The following is a 19854-nucleotide window of genomic DNA, read 5'->3' on the forward strand; positions in this document are numbered from 1 at the left end:
ATTATAGAACTGCCTCATCTTCCCTTTCCATTCTCTGTCACTAAGTAGAGGAGTTGATAAGACTTGATCAATGAGATACAATCTCAATATGGTTATTGGTGTAAAGGCTTGATAATTATTGAGGAACTCTAAACTAGATGTGGTAAACTGCTAGTCAAAGAGCATAACTGGACCACTGCTGTGCTTGGCATGTACAGCAAATGTTTAAAAATTTGGATATTTACCAATAAATTCTGGATTTCTGGCCTCAATGAAGAAAACTAAACTCTGGCAATCCTGAGCTTCCATTGTCTCTTGGTGACACTCCTTGAAGCTAGGTGGCCACTGTGCCCTGTAGTTGCAAAAGTGTCCTCATTTCCACCCGTCCTACTCTGTTTCTTGAGCCCTCCTCCCCTTATCCACTGAAGGCCAAGCCCAAGGAGACATTTGAGTTTAAGACAGAATTCTGCTTTTTGCAAACTAGAGCATTTACAAGAGGATGCATTGTAGAATTCATTATCGTTTAGACCCTTTAATAAAAACTTAACATAAGCTGTTTAGAAAAATTCATAGGAAATTTATTTAGGTACTTTTATAGGAAATTTATGATTTTGGTTTTTATAATATTTTTGCTCATTTTTTTCCTTAGAATGTAGTCTTTTTTTAAAATTTATTACATGAGTAATGATGCACTACTTTTGACTGACTTCTCTTTGACTACTTCTGAAAAGAAATGTTGGTTCGGATAAAAAAATAATTTGATACATTTTCCTATTATAAATATGCATTTGCCACCTGTCAGCCAAATAGACTCAAAACTGCTTATTAGCAAAATTGAGTGAATAGATGGATAAAATGTATAAGTAAATGAACTTCTACACTTTAGGATGTCTACATTGTGTGGAAGGATTTTCCTTGAAAACGTGCCAACTTTTTTTCAACTTGGATCCCATCTTATTATCCTAGCTGTAATTAGAAATCTTGTGAAATTAAGAACCATTCAATTCAATGAGTTTTCAGCATCGGAAATTTGCCCAGAGGCACCCAGCCGATTGGTCTGCCCAGAACTGGTTTTTCATAGACTTCTCCCTCCTCTCCTCCTGTTCACTCTAAAAGGGAGTGTCTCTTCCACTTAGCTAATTAATTACACCTGCCAACACGCAGATGGTTCTGTAGGCTTTGAAGCACGGAAATAGCTAGGTGCACATTAGCTAGCTTAAGCTTCCTTCAGTTGCAATTTAGATTATAACCCTTGAAGCTCCAGAGAAAAGAAAATATTAAATGACTACAAAGGGAACAACATTTAATTTTTTTTTAATTTCAAAAATGTATTTTAACTATAAAGATAATATTCTTTTTTTTATTTCTGATCGCAGCACAAACACACTTTTAAAATAATTATGTTTAGCATCTAGTTTGGAGCAATATTTGCCAGATGTTGCCATCTAATTGTTCTAAGCTTTAAAGTAAAATGAGAATAGAGGACCAGGGCCACTTAGAAAACTGTTAGGAACAGTTCTCAAAATATGATAGCTTTTGAGTAAATAATACGTTTGTTGTTGTTTAATTATAAGGAAAAATGTATATGTAACAATGGTAAAAGCAGAACTGAAGGCACTAGTGGTACTCCTGCTAACATTCCCAATGGTAGTCCAGATTTTTATGCTGATCAAGTTGATCTTCCCTTTTTTTGTCTTTCTTTTTCCCTTGTATCCAAGACTAGGTAGCTTAAAATAGAGATTATCACAGGAGATTAATTTTCTATGTAATTCTACTTTATATGTGAGAAAATTTTAGTGAAGGACTTTATATTTGGAAAATAATGAAGTCTTTGAAATTAAATATACCCTTTTGTTAGGGGTAGAATAAAAATTCATCTACATATAATATATCATATTCTTATCTCTTTTCTCAGTACATTTATGAAATTAATGTAAATAATATTAATAAAATGTCCCAAACTCCCAAGTAAAATCACCTCCCTCCTTTTCCACTATTAAAATTAAAAATGTTACCTGATAGACATATCTAAAGATGAATATATTAAATCATATCAAAGAAAGGAGGATAATTCTTTTTTTTTTTTTTTTTTTTTTTGCGATACGCGGGCCTCTCACTGTTGTGGCCTCTCCCTTTGCGGAGCACAGGCTCCGAACGCTCAGGCTCAGCGGCCATGGCTCACGGGCGTTGCCGCTCTGTGGCATGTGGGATCTTCCCGGACCGGGGCACGAACCCATGTCCCCTGCATTGGCAGGCGGACTCTCAACCACTGCCCCACCAGGGAAGCCCAGGAGGATAATTTTAAAAAATTTATGCCCCAAGAAAATATTTTCGTCATCTTATAATATCCAGTGGTGTACAATTCAATTCAGCACTGTTACCTGCAAAGAAGATACCTTGATAAATCTACATTTTACCATTTGTTTTAATTTTGAATTCCTTTTCATTTCATCATGTGAGCTTTACCTCACTTGCCATTAAAATGATTAGGATTTAAACTTAATGCTAAAATAAACTTTCATTGATTTGATTTCATTCATTTGAATGTATTGCTCTTTTGCTCTCTTTGTATTAATTATTCAACAACAATTAATAGGAAAAACCATTACATGGAAAATGCAGATTTGTTTAGGAGAACCAGATGCCCTACACATTTAAACTACCCATTTTTATATCTTTAGAAATGCAGTTGCAAAGCACATAGAGGCAGATTCTACTTTGGCTATGATTTTGGATAAGGTAATTAAAAATCATTTTACCCTATTCATTAAAGTGAAGATTCCAAAAACTAAGCACAGGTAGAGTTCCCACAGTACTTGAACATAATAAAATTGCCTTTCATTTCTTTAATTCAGTCTTTTTACTGAATTCAAGGGCTTTTCCTTAAGTAGACTGAATTCTTGAAGTTTTATTGTGCTGCCTTTTCCTACTGTCTACTTTCAACAGAGGCAAAAGGAAAGCACCTCCAATGAAGAGGTTGGGATGTAGTCCAAACATCTAACAGAGCCAGGATGTTTTTTTTAAAATACACAGTTTTTCATGCAGAAAAGATACCTTAAAAGCATAATTTTACCTTTCAACTCAATAAAGTATTTTCAAAAAGACTTCAGGGAAATTACTGTGACTTCCTAATTATACTTAGGAGTAGATTACATAAGCTAGAGTTGTGCTCCATCTCTACTTAAACTTTTTTTTTCCTTTAGATTTCTCAGTCTTTTCTTCCTATTATGGAGGGAGTATAGAATAAAAAGTTTAAAAGCAGGATCCCAACTCAGCAGTTAGAATGAGTTGGAATCATATTTCTCTAGAACACTTACCAGTTACTTACCTCTCTAAACTTGTCTTCTCATCTGTAAAATTAGAGTAGTAATTATTAGCTCAGAGGACTTCTGTAAGAGATACAGAGATACATTGAGAGATACATTGGATTATAAATATATTCAAACAATGGCAGTATTACCAAGAGGTATTAGAGTGAGGTGATTAACAGAGGGCTTTGGAACCTGATAGGCCCTTGAATCCTAGTTTGATCCCTGTCTCTGTGTGAGGCATTTGGCACCTTGCTTTATGATTCTGTGTCTACTTTTTATGCCTTCGGGGTATAGGAATCCCACCCAAAAAAAGAAAATTCTGAATTTAGCATCTTAAGTAATTTTATGAGTTTCTAGAACATATATTATGCTCCTAAAAGGGCATCTGAAACTTATATAAGTTGAAAATAATTGTTAAAAATGAGCAAATGCAAACCTGCATATTCTAACTTGGCCTAATAATCCTGACCCAGTTTAGCTCTCTCAAAAGTATATTTACAAGAGGGAGCAGAGATAATTATCAAGCAGGATACAAGAAATCAGTTTACCAGAGAACTTTTCTTATCTTCCCCTTAATAGTCATAATAACAATAATAATAATAATACATCAATTGAATGCTTGCCACATAACAGACACTGTGGTGAGCATTTACATGTATTAACTCATGTTCTCTTTACAATTTCCCTGTGAGGGAGGTAATATTAATATCCATATCCTCATTTTATAGATAAGGGAACTGAGACTAGGGGAAGATAACTAATGTTATCTCACAGGTGATCTATGGGGGTGTCATGTTTACCCAGTCTGACCCCATAGCCTGTGCAGATATTTACATCCCAGTAGTTTTTCCTTCTTGAATGTCAGCTTCTCAAGTTGACTGAACCATCTGACATGGTTAGGCATCTTGACACTTGGGTCATTTCTTCATGTCCATCCTCAAAGAGCAGCCAGATATCCCAGGTAATTTTTTTGGGGGGGAGTTACACGGGCCTCTTACTGTTGTGGCCTCTCCCGTTGTGGAGCACAGGCTCCAGATGCACAGGCTCAGCGGCCATGGCTCATGGGCCCAGCCGCTCCACGGTATGTGTGATCCTCCCAGACCGGGGCACGAACCAGTGTCCCCTGCATCGGCAGGCGGACTCTCAACCACTGCGCCACCTGGGAAGCCCACCCCAGATAATTTTTAAATCATACTTATTAACCCTGAAAAAATGGAAGCATCCTAAGATAAAAGTATATCTTAATTTAGAAGACATGACAAATACAGGTTACAGAGCTATACCATTGAATAGTGGAGCCATCTGTTATGACATCAGATGTCACAATATGAAAATAATGAGAGTAGTGTTTCTAGGAGCCATAGGATATAATGATTCATTAAAAATGATGTAAGTTTCTGAAGAAATTTTAATGAACTTTTTTATTCAAATATTTTAAATATATAGCTTTAATTCTTAAAATCTCTGAGGAAATATAATATTTGATTATATATTTTCTTCATTCAGGAGTAAAGAACTTTCTTGCCCTATATCAACTAGCAGTCTTATTACAGCAATACTTGTTGCACAGCTAGTTTTTAATATACAATTTATTGGTTATTTTTTTAAAAAAACTTTAATAAATTTAAACAAAAGTTTGGAGCAATCCCACCTTCCTGACCAACCCGGAGCTACACAGATATGTTTAATAATGCTCTGTGTTTCCTAATGAGTCCATTCTGCTTCAGCAAAAATGCCCGACTCTTGAAATGGAAGAGGATAGCTCAGTTTACTTGTCCCTGCCCTTTGGATTTTACCCTGATTTCTATGAAGCACAGTGGTGGTGGCAACCGAGGTAAAGGTCACCTGGAAATTACCAGCAGAGACTTTGTGACCTGTGAACTATGTACCAACCTGAGCTGAACAGAAGGAAATCTAACAGTTCTAAGCACTGTCATGGAATATAGTTACAGAGATGACAAGAAATGACTCAAAGGATTAACCCAACTAGATATTCAGGATTACTCATTATAGGGGAAATAATGAGTTGCAGAATTTATGATCTTGTCCTCATGAACAGTTTATCTTATGAAATACAGATAACCCCAATTTTTATTAGTCAACTTTGCAAGTACATTTAAAAATATTTTAGCTTAATATATGTAGCTCTAAAATTATTATGCCAAGCACCAAACTTAACTTATGAAAATTTTGTATGATTCTCAGAAGTTTTTATTTGGTCTTCTTTCCTCCCAAAAGATCCAATACTTTATTCAATGTGCACATATGTTTAAATACTTTGAACAAAGGTGGCTCCTGAACTACATTCACAACACATTTTGAAATAGCTAAAATTTTGTGAGGACTTAGTATGTACCAGGTGCTTTATATACATAATTGTCATTCTCAGTGTAAACCAACGAATTAAATATTATTATTCCTATTTTCTAGATAATAGAATAGAAACTTAAACTAACTTGTCTGAAATCACACAGGTAAAAATAGCAAAAATATGCTTAAAAAATAGGAACTAATCTACAAACAAATTGTGTCATATTCATATATAGGAATAGTACACAATAAAAATGAACAAATTACTAACATAGGCAACAGCATAAATAAATGTCAAAAATACTATTTTAAGTAAAAGAAGGCAAGAGAAAAGTATACATACTGTGTTATTCCATTTATATAAACTTATATACTGGCAAAACTAATCTGTGGTGATAGAACAGTGGATTTGGGAACATATTATTAAGAAAGAGCAAGGAGGAATTTCTGGAGTGATAGAGATATTCTGTGTCTTTGTCTGGGTGGTGGCAGCATGGAGACAGATGCACAAACACCATATACATGTATATTTAAAAAACATAGAATTTGGGCTTCCCTGGTGGCGCAGTGGTTGAGAGTCCGCCTGCCGATGCAGGGGATACGGGTTCGTGCCCCGGTCCGGGAAGATCCCACATGCCACGGAGCAGCTGGGCCCATGAGCCATGGCCGCTGAGCCTGGGTGTCCAGAGCCTGTGCTCCGCAATGGGAGAGGCCACAACAGTGAGAGGCCACGTACCACAAAACAAACAAACAAACAAACAAAAACAGAGTTTAAGGTTTGTGCATTTTCCTGCATGTAAGGTATACTAATTTAAAACTTTATACAAACCAATCTAACTCCAAAGCTATTTCTCTTTCTATTTTGCCATGATATCTGATATTTCAGGTTTTGAAATCTGTGCTTTACAAAATGATGGCTATTCTTATTCAATCATTCTTTTTCTAATTGTTTCCAGATTAAAACTCTACTTAAAAGAAGACCTACTTGTGGGTTTTATAAGTGTTCTAGAATCTGCTTCTTTGCACTCTTATTTTATGACTTCTTTATTTTGTAAAATTTTGTCTTTATTTATTATCTTCGGCATTACTTTAACATATAGACATCTTAGCAGAGACACCCAGGCCCCCAAACCATGTATTTGTTATTTTTAAAGAATCTCTTAAAAATCTTGATGCTTAAAATTGTATTATAATCATTTTACAAGATTAAATCATTCTGTTTTCTCTTGCTTTATTTTTTATTTGCAAGTCTTAACTTGCCAGCAACAAACACATACAGCAATATTATTTGTTACTGTCATCAAGAGAAATCATACTTTTCTGAAATACTCTAAAGAAGTAGTGAAGAAATCACACATTGTGAGAAGAGTTACTAAAACTATACAAACTAATATCGTAGGTGAGATATTTGAAAGTGACCTTGTAGTTTATCCCAGGCTTATTGTATTAAAGCCTGTAAGTAAAAGGGACAAATCATTTCTGGGCACTAATATGACTTTCCCCCTTATTGGTAATGAAAACATTGAACTCTATGGATTTGTTCTACTGAAGTAATTACATTTTCTGGAAGGTTGAAGCAGTTATTTAAGAGGATTGTTGTCTGTAATGAAGACTTTCTGGTTGATAGGGGAATACAAATATTTGATCTTTATGTAAAGGAGTGTTCTATTTTAATAACAAGAAAATAGTGAATTTTTCATTCTTTTTTATATAATTTTGATTGTGTTCATCTCTTTTATCAGAGAGATTTTCACTTAATGTGAATTTTTACATCCAACTTATAGAAGCCATACTTTGCTCTTTATTTTTATAATGATTGATATAGTTTTAATGTATTTTTCTAATATATTGTGAAATATCATTTTCAAAACATTGAGTCAGATCCCCCCCCCAAAATTAAAAAGTTAGGAGGGTAACATCTGGTACATTAATTACTCAATTGTTTCCTAATAACCTCAAATAGAGATCAGGTTTACCTCAGTGCTTTGTAAATGTTTCACACATAGGAAGATCCATTTTTAAGTAAATGGAAATAAACCTCTTGACTTAAAAAATTACACTTCAAAAATAGTATGCAAGAGGCTAAACTTTATTAATCGTTGGGGAGGTACAAATTAAAATGATACCACTTAACACTAACCAGAATGACTACAAAGAAACAGATAGAAAAAAACAGGGGTTGACAAGGTTAAGAAGCAAGTAGATTTCTCATACCCTATGGTTGGGGATATAAATTGGCAAAAAGCTCTTTGGAAAAATGTCACTGTGGTCCAGCAATTTCACTTCTACTTATGTCTACAACATAAATGTGTACATATGGTCACTAAAGGCATATTCTAGGATGTTCCTAGCAACACTATTTGTATATAGCCCAAATGGAAAATACCCAAATGCCCATCAACGTAGAATAGACAAAACATGCAATACCATACAGCAATGAAAATGAACAATATGGGTGAATTTCACAAACATAATGTTGCGCAAAAGGGAGTCAGACAAGAAGAATGCAGACACTATTATCCCATTTATGTATAAAGTACAAAACTATGTGAAAGCAATCTTGCTCAAAGCCAGGATAAAGGTTTCAATAGGGAGTGAAATATGAGGAAGGCTTCTGTCATGCTGGAGTGTTCTATGTCTTGATCAAGTGCCGAGTACAAAAGTGTGTTCAGTTTGTAAAAACACATTGCATATGATATATGCACATCTATGTATGTATATTTTACTTCAATACAAATTTTGCAAAAAATCTTTATGCCTGTTCAATTCACAAGATTTATGTTTTATAAGTATATATAAGATGCCAAGAGATTTCTTTTGAGTCAGTATGGCAGAGACTGCTTGTTGTCTCCCAATTCCATTATATCTAAGTTTTAAATTTTAGCTAGTCATATAACACTCAGTACAAAGACTGTGATTCCCTGCCTTTCATGCCCACCTGTGGCTCCATGACTGAATTCATACCAATGAGACGTAAGTATTGTATAATTGTCTTGTGGCTGCTTGCAGGGACCCTCTTTAAGAGACAACATAATCAGTGAATGGCTATTTGAGTAATTACTAAATATAAAGTGTAATATAATCAACAACTGTGTGACAGATCCTATGATTACAATATTCCCATTATAGAGTTGAACAAATGGAGTCTCATAAATGTATACAAGGTCACACATCTAGCAAGTGAAAAACTAGATTTTGAACTTAGTTTTACCCAGTTAACTACATATAATATTAGTGCTTTCATACCCAAAACCCTAATAGAGAAATATTAATCAATCTCTCTACCCACCCACCTACCTATAGTATAGCTATCTACCTCTCTATCTTTCTTTCTATCTTTCTATATATCTAGCTATAGTATACAATATATTATGACTTTAATATGTAAGATGGGTTCGTGGAGATGGTAGGTTAGAAGCAAAACGTTGAATCTGGTATGAGATAATAGAACCTAAATTAAGAAGGAGCAGGGAATATAAAAAAGAATGGGATAAATTAAAATAAACATTATGAGGATTTTATTTAGGGTGTCGTGACTGACTAAATATTGAGCTGGAAATATTAATTATAAATCTCAAGTTTTGATTCTAATTGACTTTTACAGCATGTTATTTTGATCATAATGGAAATAAGGACATACAGGGGGAGTACAAGTTTGGGAGAAATTATTAGAAGAAAAATATCAAACACGTTGACACACACATAGAATTATATAATGAGGTAAGAGAACAATTTGAGAAGGAAATTCTGTATTTGTAATTTAAAGCCAGTTACAAGACAAAATTTATTTTAAATTTTTCCAGAGAATATGAATGTTTAAATGGATTACTACTTTCCTAATGGATAGAAAAAATTGATACATTAAGATCTCACAAACTGTATTCAGTATTTTATGTAGTTTATAATGTAAACATCATCTAGTGCATAAGGAGAAGATCTTACTATTATGTTATTAGTTAAGCAACTAAGAACTTTTTACAAATGTTAGTCATGTTATGAAGATGTCAGTATCATTATAATCATCAAAACCATTTGAATTTCTACTTTGTGCTTGACACTTTCTTTGGTACCAGGGCCACAGAAAGATGTATGTCATGGTTCTTATCCTCTAGAGACCTACATTATGATAGGGGAGACAATATACAAAAGAATAAAGAAGATAAGGTGGTATTTTTTCTGTTAGATGAATGGTTCAGATAATCAATATCATAAAAGTTAGAGGCAATTCAGCTCTGAAAACTAGATGGTCATAGTAGACTTCTCAGCAGAGCTAGGACTCAAGCTACAACATATTGAAAGCTGAGAATTGTTTTGGATCCTGAAGTATTAGTACATTGGAACATTATGGAGAGAATTACTAAGCTCCATTCAATTGAAATCAAGATATTTTTGCCACTATTTTCTATCTTAACCTAACTTTCAGTCAATGAATCTAATAATTTCTTCTTGAAATTGCCTTGCTCTGTTTGAAAAACTGTCCACTGTTATTTCCTAACATTCGGTATCCAGTATCCGCATCCATGAGCTTTTGACTCTGATCATCGAGCTGAAATACAGAAGGTTACATCACTCATTTACATTATCACCCTCTCCCCACTCCCAATACAAATGTGACATTTCAATTTTACACACTTCAACTCTCCTTAAATCATCTGTATAAAAACTTCAAAGCTTGATTGATGATGAATGAGCCATTGTCTCCTCAAGCACCCGGTTCTCATTAGCCTTTAGAGTCTCAGCTTATTAATAATGAACCTTGAGGGCTGACCCAGTGGGGTAGCAGCAATTCATTGTGCTCCCAGCTGAAAGGTCTGGGTTTGGGAAAGATACAGGAATCTCTGGCCCAAGTCCATTCCAGAGATGATGTATTAAGTATCACAGGTAGGTGATGTGAGCTATATTACTTTTGTATCATTATCTGCCAACAGATTTTCGTGGCTTAAGGTGATGACAGTGAGAAAGACACATTACTTTATGTCTGAGAAAATCCAGTAACTGCTTCCTGTAGCTTCATCTTGAATATGGGCTTTTGCCACTTTGGACTTTGACTTCTTGATTGTGACCTTTGGCTTGGATAAGCAATAGAATTCTGATGTATGCATTATTCAGACATTCCCAATTAGACAAGTGCAATATTTCTAATCTTTATTTACTTTTATTATCATTTTAATTCTAAGGTTGACCTGTAAATGCACCCATGCAAAACAAGACATTTAAATATGCAGTCAGGGATTGAAGTTAAGTATTTCATCCTTGCTTATTAGATATTTCTTATATCATTGTGCTTGTTAGCTTTGTGAGTAGAGGTAAAATGTTTACTGTTGATACTGATCACGTAAACTAAAGTGAAATATGGCTAACTGCATTTAAAATTATAATCTTTATTTTGTAAAAAGAGAAAGACATTCAGTCTTATTTATGAATTGTGCTTGGGGGTCAAAGCAATTTTGTTGACTCCTTAAACCTAGTAAGAAGGCCATATTAATCTGTATTTTCAGTAGGGAGGCTTCATTAAAATCAGGCTATTTCTTACAGGGCAGGGGCAAAAAACAGCCAAGATTTAGTATTTTATCACATTTTCTTTTGCGAGGATATATTTGCAAAATATCAATGATTCTCCTAATGGTAACTCATCCCCCAAATTCACTATAATAACTAGCATTTGAAAAGAAATGAAAAGCACAAAATAATTATTTAAATAACACAAACATTTCCTTCTTTATTAGGCTCATGCAGATGAGAATCGAGGGAAGAAATGGTTAAATGTACAAACTTTGTGGATTGGATCTCTGAGACACAAGTACTTTACCCCTTCTTTAAAATGTCATATTGACACTTTACAGCTTTCTACAAAGTAATTTAAGGAAAAATATGAGGTAGATTTATGGTTCAAAATAAAAACATGCATTTAGACTTTTGTGTAGCACATGCTAGGTAATTTGTACAAGTTTGGGAGAATTTTATCTGTCTGGGATAGCTCATAATCATCATTATTCACCTGATAAATGATAACTGAATTTCGTACACAAAACAGGTTTAGGGATATCAATGAATATATCTAAATGTACCTTATAAATATTAAATGTACTGCCTGCAGTAATTTTTCACATTATCAATTATCAGCATTTTATGTAATAAAAGCTATATCTCTTTCAACTTATAAAAACTCTAACCTCAAAATTATATATGTATTTCATTTTTTTATACTCCAGATATTATATTTTCTTTTATGAAGCAAACATTTATTGTGTATCTGGCTTGTGGCTTGCATGATAGACACTGGGGATACAGTTTTGAACAAAACAGAAATGACCCCTGGCTTAATGAAATGTAGGACCAATAAAAAATCAACTGTAAAGTGTTTACGGAAAAAAGATAACTTTCATTCTTACTTTGATTTTGTCAGAATGTAATTTAAAATTAGGAACTATAACAGAAGTTAATTGATCAATGTTGGTGACAAATATCAGGGTACAATTTTTTTCAGTTCAATTTAACAAATATTCATTGACTAAATATTGATCCAAGTTTGATGCTATAGATACAGCGCTGAAAAATAGCCCTTGCCTTCATGGAGTTTAGTCTAATTACTTCAGTTACAAATCATGTTTATTTTTTTTTTCTTTCTTTTTTTTACTTGACTTGCATGTATTAATCTAGTAGGAAGTGTTTGAGACACAAACATATTTAAGTGTTTAGTGGAGTTTTTTAAGAAATGAAATTATACATTTTTTTCATAGAAAGTTGTATTTAATATATCTTATTATATTTAATGGTGGCATTTTTAAAGGAGACATAGTTTTGTGAACTTGGTGGAAATATTTTTATATAATATGATAAGAAAATTCATAACAGATTTTCTTCTACCAATTTTTTCAATGACCAAGAATCTATTTGTGTCTCTCTTTATTTACTGTGATATATTTCCTACAGGGAAAGTGAAATTCAATGTAATGAGATTACCTTGAACTTCTTAGTTATTCAACATTTTGAGTCCTTCCACACTTCCAGGCATCCTTGTTTGAATATCAATAAAGTCTGGGTCTCATTTGCCTATCTTACTTAGAAACTGTCTTTTTGTCACCGTCTAAAAATATAATTATTAATCACTTTATTTCATGCTAAAGGGATAGAAACTCTTGGTGTAACAAAGATGGTACCTTCTAATAAATCTTTAATAAAACTGATAGAAACTAATCTGTTTGCAAAGGTAGATTTAAAGTACAGCTGGACACTTTTCTGGTATCATCCTGGATAAATATCTTACCAAGCTTTTCTCTTTCAATCTTTGTCCCTTTTTCTAATCTAGAAATATAACTTTAAAAAAGCCTTTATAATTAGTGAAGGCAGACACATTAGCTATCCCTTTTGTCCAGCAAATAATCTGTGTCTTTTAACAACTTTCTTGCAGGTCAATACCTTTCGTTAGAAGTTGCATAATCCAGCAATAAATCTAACTGAATATTTCCCCACAGAACCATATTAAATTAATATTTTAACACCATATAAACTTATAAAATAATGTAAACCATATAAATGAATAAGTGCAATTTTGACATTATTTTCTGACACATGTTTAAGTAATCAAGTTGATCAAAAGAAAATATAAGATGAAATGTACATAAAAACTTCTATAAATATCAATAAAATATACACTTTCTGACTGTGAGGTTATGACATTCAACTACAGATTATGGTCTAAAACAAACATAACAGAAAAAAAGACTATTTTCAGGGAAAGGGAAAATATACATATACATTATTAAATGCTAAAACTTTACAAATCCCCCTGATCCAGAATTGCTAGCAGATGTTGGGTTTTGAATTCAGAATAAAAGTCTCATCCAGATTGATCATGATTGTAGTCTTAATTTAAAAATTTAACATGTAAGATTATACTTGAATTATTATTGCCTCTTTTCTAAATCATTTTCCAAGTATAAGCCAAGCTCTTGAACAGAGTATTTCTAAGAAACAAATGTCAACATTGGTAACACATTAATTTTTATCGAAGAACAGGATTTGATGTGATTATTATTCAGTATAATATAATCTGATTCTTTTTGTATATTTTTAGATAGGAAGTTGTAGATGGATACTGTGATCCGTCAGTATGAACTATTTGAATTAAAATGTAACTCCTGAAAAATATACTCTTTCTACAATGTTTGAGCTATTACTTTTTCTCTTCACATTTTTTTTAAGTAGAACTTTTCCAAATGTAGACTGAAAAATAACCTTCATTTCCTGGATAGCAGTCAAAATCTCCTTTCTTTGTCACCTAATGAAGAATTATTCCTAGAGCAGAAGAGCATCACCTAATGTCTCATGAGAAAGCTATTAGTATGAGATCGTCACATTTCTTAGATAGAGACTTAATGTCAAACATTAGTGTAGAAACCCATTTTCACAATCTTTATTACATCTTACATCTCCCCTCTGCTTTGATGAAGGTTGTATTGTTAGGTCATGAAAAGGAATGAACTGGGTTTTAAAAGCAGAAAGATGATTTAATTTCTTTCCCCCCCCCCTCACTTGAGGAAATGGATCCAATAGTCAGTGAAAGGAATAATGATGGAAATGGGATTGATTTTATTTATTTATTTTAATTTATATTATTTTACTTTTAATTTTTTTATTAGTTCCTGCTTTATAACAAAGTGAATCAGTCATACATATACATCTGTTCCCACATCCCTTCCCTCTTGCGTCTCCCTCCCTCCCACCCTCCCTATCCCACCCCTCCAGGCGGAAACAAAGCACTGAGCTAATCTCCCTGTGCTATGCAGCTGCTTCCCAATATCTATCTACCTTACGTTTGGTACTGTATATATGTCCATGCCTCTCTTTTGCTTTGTCACAACTTACACTTCCCCCTCCCCATATCCTCAAGTCCATTCTCAGTAGGTCTGTGTCTTTATTCCTGTTTTACCCCTAGGTTCTTCATGACATTTTTTTTTCTTAAATTCCATATATATGTGTTAGCATATGGTATTCATCTTTCTCTTTCTGACTTACTTCACTCTGTATGACAGACTCTAGGTCTATCCACCTCATTACAAATACCTCAGTTTTGTTTTTTTTATGGCTGAGTAATATTCCATTGTATATATGTGCCACATCTTCTTTATCCATTCATCCAGTGATGGACACTTAGGTTGTTTCCAGCTCCGGGCTATTGTGAATAGAGGTGCAATGAACATTTTGGTACATGTCTCTTTTTGAATTATGGTTTTCTCAGGGTATATGCCTAGTAGTGGGATTGCTGGGTCATATGGTAGTTCTATTTTTAGCTTTTTAAGGAACCTCCATACCGTTCTCCATAGTGGCTGTACCAATTCACATTCCAACCAGCAGTGCAAGAGTGTTCCCTTTTCTCCACACCCTCTCCAGCATTTATTGTTTCTAGATTTCTTGATGATGGCCATTCTGACTGGTGTGAGATGATATCTCATTGTAGTTTAGATTTACATTTCTCTAATGATTAATGATGTTGAGCATTCTTTCATGTGTTTGTTGGCAGTCTGTATATCTTCTTTGGAGAAATGCCCATTTAAGTCTTCTGCCCATTTTTGGATTGGGTTGTTTGTTTTTTTGCTATTGAGCTGCATGAGCTGCTTATAAATTTTGGAGATTAATCCTTTGTCAGTTGCTTCATTTGCAAATATTTTCTCCCATTCTGAGGGTTGTCTTTTGGTCTTCTTTATGGTTTCCTTTGCTGAGGAAAAGCTTTGGAGTTTCATGAGGTCCCATTTGTTTATCTTTTTTTTTTCTTTCCATTTCTCTAGGAGGTGGGTCAAAAAGGATCTTGCTGTGATTTATGTCATAGAGTGTTCTGCCTATGTTTTTCTCTAAGAGTTTGATAGGTTCTGGCCTTACATTTAGGTCTTTAGTCCATTTTGAGTTTATTTTTGTGTATGGTTAGGGAATGATCTAATCTCATACTTTTACATGACCCTGTCCAGTTTTCCCAGCACCACTTATTGAAGAGGCTGTCCTTTCTCCACTGTACATTCCTGCCTCCTTTATCAAAGATAAGTTGACCATATGTGCATGGGTTTATCTCTGCGCTTTCTATCCTGTTCCATTGATCTATATTTCTGTTCTTGTGCCAGTACCACACTGTCTTGAGTACTGTAGCTTTGTAGTATAGTCTGAAGATGGGGAGCCTGATTCCTCCAGCTCCGTTTTTCGTTCTCAAGATTGCTTTCGCTATTCGGGGTCTTTTGTTTTTCCAAACAAATTTTGAAATTTTTTGTTCTAGTTCTGTGAAAAATGCCAGTGGTAGTTTGATAGGGATTGCATTGAATCTGTAGATTGCTTTGGGTAGTAGAGTCATTTTCACAATATTGATTCTTCCAATCCAGGAGCATGGTATATATATCCATCTATGTGTATCATCTTTAATTTCTTTCATCAGTGTCTTATAATTTTCTGCATACAGGTCTTTTGTCTCCTTAGGTAAGTTTATTCCTAGATATTTTATTCTTTTTGTTGCAATGGTAAATGGGAGTGTTTTCTTGATTTCACTTTCAGATTTTTCATCATTAGTGTACAGGAATGCCAGAGATTTCTGTGCATTAATTTTGTATCCTGCTACTTTACCAAATTCATTGATTAGCTCTAGTAGTTTTCTGGTAGCACCTTTAGGATTCTCTATGTATAGTATCATGTCATCTGCAAACAGTGACAGCTTTACTTCTTCTTTTCCAATTTGGATTCCTTTATTTCCTTTTCAAATCTGATTGCTGTGGCTAAAACTTCCAAAACTAAGTTGAATAAGAGTGGTGAGATTGGGCAGCCTTGTCTTGTTCCTGATCTTAGTGGAAATGGTTTCAGTTTTTCACCATTGAGGATGATGTTAGCTGTGTGTTGGTCATATATGGCCTTTATTATGTTAGGAAAGTTTCCTCTATGCCTACTTTCTGCAGGGTTTTTATCATAAAAGGGTGTTGAATTTTGTCGAAAGCTTTCTCTGCATCTATTGAGATGATCATATGGTTTTTCTCCTTCAGCTTGTTAATATGGTGTATCACATTGATTGATTTGCATATATTGAAGAATCCTTGCATTCCTGGAATAAACCCCACTTGATCATGGTGTATGATCCTTTTAATGTGCTGTTGGATTCTGTTTGCTAGTATTTTGTTGAGGATTTTTGCATCTATGTTCATCAGTGATATTGGCCTGTAGTTTTCTTTCTTTGTGACATCATTGCCTCATTTTGGTATCAAGGTGATGGTGGCCTCATATAATGAGTTTGGGAGTGCTCCTCCTTCTGCTATATTTTGGAAGAGTTTGAGAAGGAGAGGTGTTAGCTCTTCTCTAAATGTTTGCTAGAATTCGCCTATGAAGTCATCTGGTCCTGGGCTTTTGTTTGTTGGAAGACTTTTTATCACAGTTTCAATTACAGTGCTTGTGATTGGTCTATTTGTATTTTTTATTTCTTCCTGATTCAGTCTTGGCAGGTTGTGCATTTCTAAGAATTTGACCATTTCTTCCAGGTTGTCCATTTTATTGGCATAGAGTTGCTTGTAGTAATCTCTCATGATCTTTTGTATTTCTGCAGTGTCAGTTGTTACTTCTCCTTTTTCATTTCTAATTCTATTGATTTGAGTCTTCTCCCTTTTTTTCTTGATGAGTCTGGCTAATGGTTTGTCAATTTTGTTTATCTTCTCAAAGAACCAGCTTTTTTTTTTTTTTTTTTCATCCATTCAACATTTATTAAGTGTAATGTGCCAACTACTGTTCTTGGCACTGTTCACAGAAATGAAAGAAATGGGCAAAAGTCCTTGCCCACATGGAAGTTACATTCTAGAAGGGAAGATAAAACAAGATAAATAACAGTGTGTTAGACAGTGATATGTACTAGGGAGAAAACTGAAAATAAGTAGTATCGGGGTGCAGCTTTAAATAGGAGGGAAAGCCTCCCTGAGACAGTAGCTTAAAAAAACTTTTACCCACCTTATTAATTTATCTGCTATAAAATTCACACATTTTAGTGTACAGATTGATAACTTTTGACCAACATATACACCCACTACCCTAATCAAGCTATAGAAAATTCCCATCTCCCCAGAAAGTTTCGCCTCGCTCTTTTATAGTCATTCTCCTAGCCCTACCCCAAGATACAACGGATTTTATTTATATCACGATAGATTAGTTTTTCCTGTTTTACAATGTCACGTAAATGGAACATATAGCACAAAGTCTCTTGTATGTGGCTTCTTTTTGTCAGCTTAATCCATGTTATTGCATTTATTAATAGTTACTGCTCTTTATTACTGAGTATTAATCCATTGGATGAATATACCACAATTTGTGTATTTGATTATTTCTCCTCCTTTTCATCCCTTTTGTAATTTCCATCTGGTATTATTTCCCTTTGGACTGGAGGACATCCTTTGGCATGGTCTGCTGGTGATGAATTTTCTCAGATTTTGTTTATCTAAGAATGTCTTTATTTCACCTTCAATTTTGAAGAATATTTTTGTTCCATATATAATTCTGGGTGGACAGGATTTTTCATGCAATACTCGAAAAATGTCGTTTCATTGTCTTCTAGCCTCTATTGTTTGTGATGAAAAATTAGCAATCATTTTTTTTTTTTAACAGCCACTTGATATTTATTTATTTATTTTTTTTTCTTTATTTTTTTTTTATTAGTTTCTGCTTTATAACAAAGTGAATCAGTCATACATATACATCTGTTCCCACATCCCCTCCCTCATGCATCTCCCTCCCTCCCACCCTCCCCATCCCACCCTTCCAGGCGGTCACAAAGCACCGAGCTGATCTCCCTGTGCTCTGCGGTGGCTTCCCACTATCTATCTACCTTACGTTTGGTAGTGTATATATGTCCATGCCTCTCTTTCCCTTTGTCACAGCTTACCCTTCCCCTTCCCCATATCCTCAAGTCCATTCTCAAGTAGGTCTGTGTCTTTATTCCCGTTTTACCCCTAGGTTCTTCATGACATTTTTTTTTTTTTTAAATTCCATATATATGTGTTAGCATACGGTATTTGTCTTTCTCTTTCTGACTTACTTCACTCTGTATGACAGACTCTAGGTCTATCCACCTCATTACAAATAGCTCAGTTTCGTTTCTTTTTATGGCTGAGTAATATTCCATTGTATATATGTGCCACATCTTCTTTATCCATTCATCCGATGATGGACACTTAGGTTGTTTCCAGCTCCGGGCTATTGTGAATAGAGCTGCAATGAACATTTTGGTACATGTCTCTTTTTGAATTATGGTTTTCTCAGGGTATATGCCTAGTAGTGGGATTGCTGGGTCATATGGTAGTTCTATTTTTAGCTTTTTAAGGAACCTCCATACCGTTCTCCATAGTGGCTGTACCAATTCACATTCCCACCAGCAGTGCAAGAGTGTTCCCTTTTCTCCACACCCTCTCCAGCATTTATTGTTTCTAGATTTCTTGATGATGGCCATTCTGACTGGTGTGAGATGATATCTCATTGTAGTTTTGATTTGCATTTCTCTAATGATTAATGATGTTGAGCATTCTTTCATGTGTTTGTTGGCAGTCTGTATATCTTCTTTGGAGAAATGCCCATTTAAGTCTTCTGCCCATTTTTGGATTGGGTTGTTTGTTTTTTTGCTATTGAGCTGCATGAGCTGTTTATAAATTTTGGAGATTAATCCTTTGTCAGTTGCTTCATTTGCAAATATTTTCTCCCATTCTGAGGGTTGTCTTTTGGTCTTGTTTATGGTTTCCTTTGCTGTGCAAAAACTTTGAAGTTTCATTAGGTCCCATTTGTTTATCTTTGTTTTTATTTCCATTTCTCTAGGAGGTGGGTCCAAAAGGATCTTTCTGTGATTTATGTCATAGAGTGTTCTACCTATGTTTTCCTCTAAGAGTTTGATAGTTTCTGGCCTTACATTTAGGTCTTTAATCCATTTTGAGCTTATTTTTGTGTATGGTGTTAGGGAATGATCTAATCTCATACTTTTACATGTCCCTGTCCAGTTTTCCCAGCACCACTTATTGAAGAGGCTGTCCTTTCTCCACTGTACATTCCTGCCTCCTTTATCAAAGATAAGGTGGCCATATGTGCGTGGGTTTATCTCTGGGCTTTCTATCCTGATCCACTGATCTATCTTTCTGCTTTTATGCCAGTACCACACTGTCTTAATTACTGTAGCTTTGTAGTATAGTCTGAAGTCAGGCAGCCTGATTCCTCCAGCTCCGTTTTTCGTTCTCAAGATTGCATTGGCTATTCGGGGTCT

The 19854-nt window shown here is 34.4% G+C and overlaps 1 protein-coding gene across 2 annotated transcripts in view; it reads left to right on the plus strand.

Annotated features, from left to right (window-relative positions):
* ERBB4 (erb-b2 receptor tyrosine kinase 4) overlaps positions 1–19854 on the plus strand; it is a gene marked incomplete at both ends in the record, with an annotated part of 1160630 nt that overhangs the window by 753259 nt on the left and 387517 nt on the right. The window lies entirely within an intron of this gene.

This window comes from Hyperoodon ampullatus, assembly GCF_949752795.1.
Source record: "Hyperoodon ampullatus genome assembly, chromosome: 8".
Lineage (NCBI taxonomy): Eukaryota > Metazoa > Chordata > Mammalia > Artiodactyla > Ziphiidae > Hyperoodon > Hyperoodon ampullatus.